Raw genomic sequence first — 10,667 nt, 5'->3', positions numbered from 1 at the left:
TATAAACTTTCTTCTTAAGTCATCCAGCCTTTACATTTAGGTTTTTACGTCAAAATGTAGAAAATACCAAAACCCTTTGCAAAATAGTGGCCAGATTAGATTGCTAGATTTGATGCATTTCTTTGTAAATTTGCAGACAAAATGTTTCTCAACATCTCTGAAATCATTCTGCGGCTACACTACCATCCTGAGTTGTTGGTAAATGGCAAATTGTCTGCTTACTGTATATACATGTAGCACTTTTATCCAAAGCGATTTAAAATGTTGCTTTATATCCACCCATGCACACATAGTCACACACATTGATGGTAGCTGCCATGTGACGTGCTTAGGGTTTAGTGTCTTGTCCAAGGACACCTTAACATACAGTAAAGAGGACAGAGGAGCCAAACCACTGACCCTGTGGTTGGTGGATGACTGCTCTACCACCTGAGATACAGTCAATAGAGATCTTTTTAGAGTCTCTTTCAGAAGAAGCCATGCAGCCCAAGCCATGACACCACCTCTACTGTGCTTCACAGATGATCTTGTAAGGTTTGACATTTGCAGTTGTTGTATGTTCGTGCAGTGAATCCTATTGATTTTCCCTCTGTTCTCAAATGCAAAACGACTGGTTTTAATGTTGATTTATTATTTTTGAAAACAAACACAGTCTGCACAGGAAAAACCTAAGGCTAAAACCAATGGAAGACATTTAGAGCTATTTAAAGTTTGAAAAAGCAAACTCACAGGACACAGCTGAGTAACTAGAAATGTAATATGAGTCGGATCTGATAAAAAAAGAGCCTAGTGTTATTTAACAAAGCCAGGTATAAATACCATCTGAAATTCTAAACGTATGTCTCATATCATTTTTTGATCTTAAGTTCAAGTTTCTTTGGTGTTTAGCAAAATAAAACGATTTAATCATTTACATATGTATAAAAAGATAAGTGACTATTGGGGTTAAGGGGCAAATCCACACAGAAAAAGTATGTCGAGTCTAGGGTAAAATATATAGGATTACACATAGGAGTACACTTAATTTACAATTTCATAGTTTTGTCTGTCTGTCTCATTTGGTCTTGCTCTGTTTCTTTTGGTGTTTCCAGCAGGTACAGACAAAACCAGGCAGTACACATGGTTCACTGTTTTACAACGGTGTATACGCACACATTCCAATAAAAAGGAGAAAAACTTGGCTTAAACTATACTATCTGTGGCAGTCCGTGTTTTCACTCCTCTACTGAATCAGCTGTCAAGCTGAGACTTGAGAACTGAGTTTTGTTAGTTCTTCTTTTCTCTTCCCTTTGTCCACAACCCCTCCTCTGAGTTGCATCCCTATATGGTAAAAGTCTCTGCTGAGTGAGTGCACAGGAAATCCACAATTTGAATAACCAAAAAAAGAAAGTAAGCCACACACAGTCACACACACACCCACACTACAACAGACTGAAATTGTCATCCAACTTAAGTGTTCTTGCATATGATTTCAGTAAAAGCTAATCTACTTTCCATGTTTTGTATATGATCTTAGTCCAGGGGCATAGATTGTGAACATAATACCAAATACCAAATTTGAGTGTTGAGTTTTTGGCAACAGAACTTAAATTTTTCGAGTATCACAGCAAAGCAACCAAACTACATGGTTCTTACATGTTACTTTTATGGAATAGAGTGCTTTGCATGTGTTATCTGAGTGATTTGAATAAGACAGACAGTCACAGATGCTTTTTTTTTTTTTGGTTTTGTTATAGAAAACCTGACTATTTCCTCTAGATGTGTGCACCACAATGCACCACCTCAGGCTGCAGCTAAATTTTTTCTCAAATAATCTGTAGTAAAAATTGCACTTAAGTATGGGTATGTGGTTTCTTCATAAATAACAGTCAAATTACATCAAATTAGTTTCTTGATACATCCTGGCTTCTGCAGAACATATGGAGGATTCTCTCTTGATTACTGGTATTTAAATGTAACTATATTTAGAATCATTATTGAGACTATTGACGTAACTTCAAATTGAACAAGGCTAACAGAAATACTTGCATAACAGTGACCCCACTGTATTGTAAACTAAATGGAGCAAGCATAGCATAGTATTATGAAGAATCATATCACTTAACATCAGCTTCAGTGAAAGACAGCTTCCTTGTTCTGGTCTCAGCTGATTAATCTGCTGAGACTATGTGGGTGTTGGGTCTTCTACTTGTAAGTTTGAGTATAAAGTGCAACCCTGTAAAAAAGAACTGTAAAAGATTGTATACAAAGTACATATATGAGCTAACTTATAATTAGTCTGATGAAAAGAATCTGGAGGCTCAAAAATCTTAACACATATAAAAATTTTACAAAAAAGTGAAAGAAAATCAAAATGCTAGTATATTTTTTTTATAATTATGTAACTGCCATTCATGCTGACTAGGTTGTCCTTTAAATCTATGATGGGACATTACCCATGGATGGATTACTGAACATGCCCAAGGGCCGAAGAATTCAGACAAAGATCCAGAGCCTGAAGTGACTTTATTTTTCTGGTTTAAAAAGTCAGCTCTTTTAAAAAACACAAAAGGACCAGAAAAAAATCCTGAATTAAAAAACATCCAGAAAGAGAAACATGATGGCTAAAAATAGATCCCTCAAAATTTGAAAAAATGACACAAAATGACCACAAACAACATGGCTGCCTCATTTATAGTCATTTGAGCCACTTTCAGTCTGGGGGTTCAGTATGCAATAGAGTAGGAGGGAACATAGGACCCCATTTCCACATAATCCCTCTATGGTTTTATCTATTATATAGGGGTTAAACATAAAATAAAATAATTAAATCATGGATCTCCTGGATACTAGTGGACCAGATGGCTTTAAGCCCAGGAAGCCAGCAGAGCTTTCTGAGAGCATACATTTTTAACTTGTCAGGTGTAACAAATTAGATAATGACCACATTCACAGGTGTGTCAGATGAACTGTTGTGCTTAGTGACTGACTGGACTACAGCCATTATTAATGGTATCAGTAATACCTGCTCTACAGTCATATTATACTTCCATGAACAATTGTTCAGCCTTTTCAGTTCAATCTAATGTGTAGTTTCTTGCCCCACCAACCTGCCCTGTTGATCTTAACTACTTTTCTCTTTCTCCACACCTTGATCAAATGGGATTTGTTAGGTTTCCTCTACTGTGTTTTAAGGTTTTGAACAATGTAAAGTACCATGAGATTACTATTGTTGGGAAAACTGTAGACAGACAGGTATATTCAGCTAAGCTTAGCATAAAGACTAGAAAATGCTCTGCACTAGCGCTTTTCTACCTATTGGCACTCAAAGCACTTTACACTGCTTCTTATTTACCCATTCACACTCACAATCACACACACACTCATACACAAGTGGGGGCAGCTGCTATGCAGCTGGCCAATCACCAACTAAGTTGGGGTTCAGTGTCTTGCTCAAGGACACTTCAACATGTGACTGGAGGAGCCGGGGATTGAACCAAGAACCAAAAAGAGATTCGTGGATAACCGCTCTACCTTCCTGTGCCACAGTCGCCCTAATTTTGGGAAACAAATAAAACACCCTATGTAAGTAAATTAAGTAAAACGATGAATGCAGGACTTTCATTTGTTGGAAAATATTTTTACTTATACGTACATCAGAGCTGTGACATCCCCTACTTTATACACAGTGAATGTTGCACAATATTAACAATGAGGCTAGTGTGATGTTACTTAACTCAACAGGCAGCTGTTGGAATGAACCACTGCTCATTTACTTGGGTAGTAACACAATTTACCTCCCAGTCTTACAGGTGTACAGCAAGAAACTGCTAAAAAAAGAGGGCTTTTGTGCATTCATCTGACGATCTGACGTAATTTCATTATTCACCTTGTGACAAATACAGCACTTTACTTTACCACTTTACTTTTGGGATTACGATTTACTAATTTCATCACTTAAATATCCATAGCTTACAGGTCAGTGCCTGATTCCCCAGACAGATCTTCATTTGACCCATAACCTTATCTGCAGTGATATTAAAGAAGCAGCTCCAAGAGACATTCAGAGTGCTATTAACATGCACGGCCACTCACATTCTTTTTAAAAGGTTTGTGTGCAGAGGCATTTGACCTTTTATTGTAACCTCGTTGGCTACAAAGACTGCAATGTGCCAATGGGGTAGATTCAATAAATGAGTAGATATTTTATCGGGTGTCACTGATGCATTCAGTGTGGAGAGTCACTCTCTAGCAGGAAACAGATGTACACAGTGTATTAGGAACTGGAGTGAAGAGGGTGGGGCAAAATTATATCCTAGAAAGAGATAAAAATTCAAATCACCAAAAAGAAAGCAGAAAAAGAGTCAGAAAGCAGAAATATTTAGATCTCTGTGGTCTGACAGACAGACAGAATAGGGAGAAAACTGTAGAGGGGAGGAGGAAAGAAAATATGTTCCCACTAGTTCTACAAAATTTGTTAATCTACAAATGAAAATGTTTCCAATTAATGCACTTTTTTGTCCTGTTTGAGAAAGGTTGCCAGGATTTACAAAGCCCATCTGCTTAAGGAAATTATTTAGGTTACTAGAAAAAAAAAAAAATTTGCAGCTGAAGCTCTGCGAGACAAATGCAGTAGGGAAGTCAGAAGGTACTATAAAAAGTATTGACACCCGCAACACCATCACCACTGCTATAATTATTTTACAAGATTGACTCATAGTCAATTTAATTTGGCTTTTTTTAAATTACAAACTCTTTTGAGAAAGTGAAAAATTTCTACACAGTATTAATTAATCTAAATTCATTTGTATAATTAGTCCCCTTTGAATGACATCTTTGAAACGTTAACACTTTTCATCTGAAAGCTAAATAACTCAAAAAGACTGATCATCAGTGAAGACACCAAACCAGTAACAGACTGACATTACAGCAGACAGACATCCCACTGTCATCTTGTATTCAGAGTGTAAACTCAGTCAGTAAATTCAGTCAAACAGATGCTCATTTGGGACTGGAGAGTAAAGTGGCCCTCAGCTCGTTAGTCTCTGACAATGACATCTCTGTGCCAACACTGTGCAGCGTTCACATACAGGGCTACTGAGAACTGCCCCATTCACACTCACATCCCCTCTGCGTCCCTCTTATTCACATGGCCTGAAAGAATCTGAAAAGACACCCACCCCACATCTCATCCCTATTTGCTTTGCTCAGTAGCGCAAATTTCGTTTTGCCCCCACTTCCTCCCCTCACCAAGTGATATCTCACTTTGTCTTTTTATAAATTGAAGTCCCCAAAAATTGGTTGGGTCTGAAAGTCTGAATGATTTTTCCAATCTTGGTTGGACCTTGGCTATTGAAAATTGACACCAATTCTTAATGAATTCATTAAGTCCACCCCTCTTATAACACCCACACACATATTGGGGGAGGGAGAGCTCTTACGTCCAAGGCCCCTGCCTGTCTCCTTCTTGGAGGCGTTATGAGCTCATTCCCAGAGAGGATTTAGGACCCAGCTGAGCTGTGACTAACCAAATGTTGAATCAGTTAAACAGTGGAGGCCGAGTCTCAGATTGGAAATGAAAGAAGCCAAGTTTGAAAGGTCTTTATTTCAAAGTCTAAACTAAATATTTAGTGGAACCATGACTTAGAATTATATTATTGTGATGTATTCCATCTTCTCAGTTATTACAGAATCATCATCAACAATCTCTACAGAAAATCTCACTTCTGTAGAAATGTTCAAACTGGAGCAGAGACACAACACAATCAAGCTTTGTTTTGTCTTTGTTTTCTTTTTACCTAGCAACCACAATACAGGATTATGTTCACCCATTTTCCAAACTTAAAGACTAATACCAAACATAAACCCTGAAACCAAGTCCACAGTTTAGCATCACCCTGTGTCTGTGTAGGCACTTTGATGGATAAAAACACAAGAGTGTCATCATGCAGACATTTGGAGGCACTGGGTGGGTAAAAGACAATTCATGCCTTTATTTTTCTGTCTTCTCTCTCGCACACATACAAACACTCTCTCTCTCACGCACACACACATGTACTTGCTTGGACAGAGCTCATGACCTGTTGTGGGCTGTAAAATATGCTGCTGTGTTGAGGGGGTCTGAGGAATGCAGGAAGGATCTGAGTGATATCACTCTGCAGGAACTGATCTGACAGTATGTTGTTTGGACTCTCCTACATGCCCCCTCTCTCTCTCTCTCTTTCTGTCTCTCTCTCTCTCTTTTATTGCCACACTAATGATCCTGCCCGTATTTACCTTTGACCACACCAACTGGAGCTGTAGGGACATGCAGGACACACTAAGGGCTGTGGGTGGGGACAATGGAGCAACAACACGTGAAAGAGGGTTCAGGTTACAGAAAGAACAAATATATTTGTAACAGTATTGTGTGATTTGTAAATAATGGAGGCATAGTTTAATATAATGTGATAATAAAAAAATAGCATTTCAGATCAGGGATTTGGAATCATTTTGTTAAAATGATTTCCATCAGTAATGTAAGAAACCTGTAATTGTGGACCATGCTTTGTGAACTTGTGAAAACAAAACTAACCCAATTTCATAAGGAATTGTTGTGGGTCGTGATCTGGCTCACACACAGTGCTGGAGCTGATCACTGCGAGACTAGTCAGGGCTTGTACTGTACGCTGCAGCACGTTTCAGAAGCGGCTGCTCTGCTCTTCTAGACGTACACTTTGACAGAGGCTGCACCTCGTATGCTTCAGTTCAACCTGCCAATCAGGTAGCTCTTTCTTCATTCTGCCCACCTCTGTAGCCTTTCAAATAGGAGGAGGCACAATAGGTTTTTCCGCCTGCCAAACTGTATGTTAAATATCGATGAATGAACTCAACTAAAACACAGACACAAATCTGTCCTCGGAGACTCATATCGCCTAGGAAATAACTGATAAAAAATGAAAACAACAACAAATACACTAAATAACCTACCAGCCATTGTGACATTATAGATCTGCACCTGGTGGAACTGTGGCTGATGGTATGCACGGCAATGCTCAGACGTGCTAATATACATAAACATACAGATATTTAGCAGATATTATAGCATGTTGACGTGTGATAAACATAGAGTAAACCTGAGGCTGATGGGAATGTCATTGGTTCTGAGGTTATTTATGTTGGCCTGCAGAAGCACAACCCATTTCACAAAACACAATAACAAAAGAGGAAACACATTTCACAGAACCTAAATTTTAGATGACAAAACAGGTAGAGACAACAGGACTTGGTCCTGATTGGATAAAACCAAAGTCAACCAAGACTTGTCTGTTCAGTATTGTGAAATGTTGTGTTTTTTTACTTATGGGCCATATTAGTCATTTTTAACACGTTTTAATACTCGCACTAGTATAACTTGCATGGACCTCAAATGCCAACTTTCTTTCAACCTGTATCTTGACCATGAGACATTTGTTTAATTGTAATCACATCGAGCAAAACAATAGTTCGCCCCGTGATAGACCAGCAACCTGACCAGGGTGTAGCCAGCCTCTCACCCAAATGAGAGTGAGCTTGTATGTCACCCTAAAAATAGGACAAGCGGATCAGATGATGGATGGATAGATGGATAGCTGATGGATGGATGGCATTAGTTCAAACAGAGAACTGAAGATGTACTTGGGGTGGCTAATTGCCACTGTGTTTTATAATGCTTTACACACTGACTCATTCATGGACTGTTTGGCTACCAGCTGACTACAACTTCCAATAGTAGCCATACAGGTATAATCTTTTTTAAACAATAAAGGTTTGATTAAGGTTGATTAATTAAAGATAATAAATTTTATATTTTAGAAACATTCCCTAATTTTGGAAGTTTGTCTAAATATTTCTGCTGGTTTTTACTATTACTACTTTACTATACTACTACTATCAGAGGAAAGGGTACTACTACTACTACTACTACTTCTACTACTACTACTAGTACTACTACTATTACTATTATTGTTGTTGTAGTTGTTGTTGTTGTTCTTCTTAGTATTGTTGTTGCTATTTAAAAGCACTATTGTAAATTTCCACACTACAAATTTCTTCTTGTAAGCATATGACAAAACAAACCTTTTTTTTTAAAGGAACTAAATCTACTTAGCTGGTTTTCTCAGGAAGTTCATACCAGAGTTTTGGGGATCTAACTGCAAAACTGGAACCAAAAACCCAACCCTAAATTTAAATAGCCCAGCAGACAGTATCACATGTGCACAAAGTCTGCCAAATGTCCAACATGCAGAGCAAAACCAACTTTTAGGTTGGTTGTTGACTTTGGTGAAAAACCTCTGTAACATCAATATGCTAACACGTTAGCATTCAGCTTAAAGCACTGCTGTTCAGGCCCACAGGCTGCATGCATGAAGCAGCTGTAGACTTTGTTTTACCTTTTTGAACTTATGAGAACAAACCAGAACTGAACCAACACAACTGCTGCTACTTAAGAACAACAAGGAAGCGACCTCGGAATGTGAGGTATTGGCTGAAAGGTGGATGTTGACATGAACTTTCTGTATTTCCTTTTTCTTTGGAATCTGTGTAAAACCAAACAAGTAGTTAATCTAAATATTAATAGTTCCTCTTGTTTCAAGCAAAAAAAACAAAACAAAAAACACTACATTGATCTTATTAATACGACCTCTTAAAACAGCTGAACCTGTTTTAACCAGCCTCACCTCCCACACACACTCACAAGCTGTAACATGAGCTTAAACTGTATCCTCGACTATTCACTTCCTCACAGCTTACTTAAAGCTACAGTGAGTGATACCATAGCTCTGTCATTATGCAACCTGCTATTAGTCCCCACATCACTGCAACCACCCAGCCAGTCCTTCAGACACACACACTCATTCTGCCGTAGTCATTTTTGAGCGGAGGCTGAGTCATGCAGACAAACCATTAATCCATTCATCTGACAGCTGGAACAGAAAAACACACAAAGATTCTGGTGGTGTGTGAGTTGGAACAGCTGGGACTGGACCTGAAACAGAACAACAGCTGTCACTCATGTTGAAAACCTAGCAGTAAAATAAGCAAGAGAACACAACATTAAGTCCTTTTTAGTTTACTGACCATCACTCTGTGGGCCACACCTGACCATGAGGACAAACCACCTGGGGTTACTGACTGTGGATTTCATCAGTAGAACACAGTGGTAACAGTGCTTTAAAAGTATTAACCCCCCTTGAAAGTGTGTAGCTTTTATGTCTTTATAACTTTAAATCATACTTGATTTAGGCTTTTTTCACACTGATCAACAGAAAATTGTGAAAACTGGTAGAGTTACCTAGTAATCAAAAACATAATTTTAATCAGGGAATAAACCAGAAATAAGCAGATTCCCCTTTGGCTGTTCCAGTTTAGGTTTCACTCAGCTTTGAACATCAGGACAATGCTTTTCTTTTCATTCTTTGCAAAACTGTCCAAGCTCTAACAGGTTTTACAGGAATCACGAGTGAACAGTACTTTTCAATTTCTGCCAAAAGTTCTAAAGTAAATTCTAAAGTAATGCCTGGACTTTGAATTGGCCACTACAGAACATTAAACTTGATTTCTTTAAACCATTTCTCTGAACCTTTGGCTGTAAGCCTGAGATCATTGCAGTTCTCTTGCAAACTGCATCAGGCTTTCCTCTAGCGTTTGCTGAATTCCTTTCCCCCTCTGCCTTTACAGAGAAGCTTGAGTATTGGTGGGTTTTTCATGACTTGCATCAAAAGTAGCGTCTAATCTCAATTTGACTTCTTAGTCTCCCACATGCCTTCTTACAAACTCTAGCTGAGATCTTTTTTCTTCCATAAAACTTAGTCAGTTCAGTCTCTCCAGTCTCAGCTGCTGAATCTTGTCCTCCTCCTTCAGAGGAGTCCTAGTGTTGGTGGCCTCCCTCACTAGTCTCCTTCATGCTTGGTAACTTGAGCCTCTGGACAACTCTGGACAAAATTTGGATAATCAACATTTGACATCTCACATACACGAGACACCACAGGATATAAAAATTAAGCTGCGGTAAACAGTTTTTCATTGACAGCACACTGAAGCCATGCATCAATTAAAAAAGTGGCTGTGGCAGTTGCCTGATAGAAATGTCATCAACATAACTATTTACTCACTTTATATCCTCTCAAAGAGGCTCTATCCACGCACAGGCCTATGCACATATGCACACATTGTACTAGGGGACGCGCAGGACAGGGAATCTCTGGACTGTCACTCTTGGACATTTGCATTCTCACATACACCCCCTCCAGGTAAAATCCGGAGAAGGATTCAAACACGTGTGAAAAAGGCTTTGAATTTTGAGAACGGCCTGCCTCAGGCAGATTTGCCCATGTGCCACATTCCTTCTATTTCTTAGTAATGAATTTACTGTGGTCTTAGACATTTAAAGCCTAGGAAATGTTCGTGTATCCATTCTCTGATTTCTGTTTTTCAATAATCTTCTCAGAGTTTAAATAGTTTTTGTTGGGGTTTTTTTGTCATCGTGGAGTAGATTTTGACCAGGATTCACCAATAACTGGACCTTTCATATACCTCAAGTGCTTCATTTAGAGCTGAGCAGTGAGCCAAAGCAGTCTGGTAAGCTCATTACTTTAAAGTGTTCCGCTTCAACCACTCTATCAGCTAGTATCAGCAAGTAACCTCACTTGAGGCATTTTATCCAATTT

Source organism: Channa argus, chromosome 4 (assembly GCF_033026475.1).
Source record: "Channa argus isolate prfri chromosome 4, Channa argus male v1.0, whole genome shotgun sequence".
In the NCBI taxonomy this organism is placed as follows: domain Eukaryota; kingdom Metazoa; phylum Chordata; class Actinopteri; order Anabantiformes; family Channidae; genus Channa; species Channa argus.
This window is presented reverse-complemented; position numbering follows the sequence as displayed.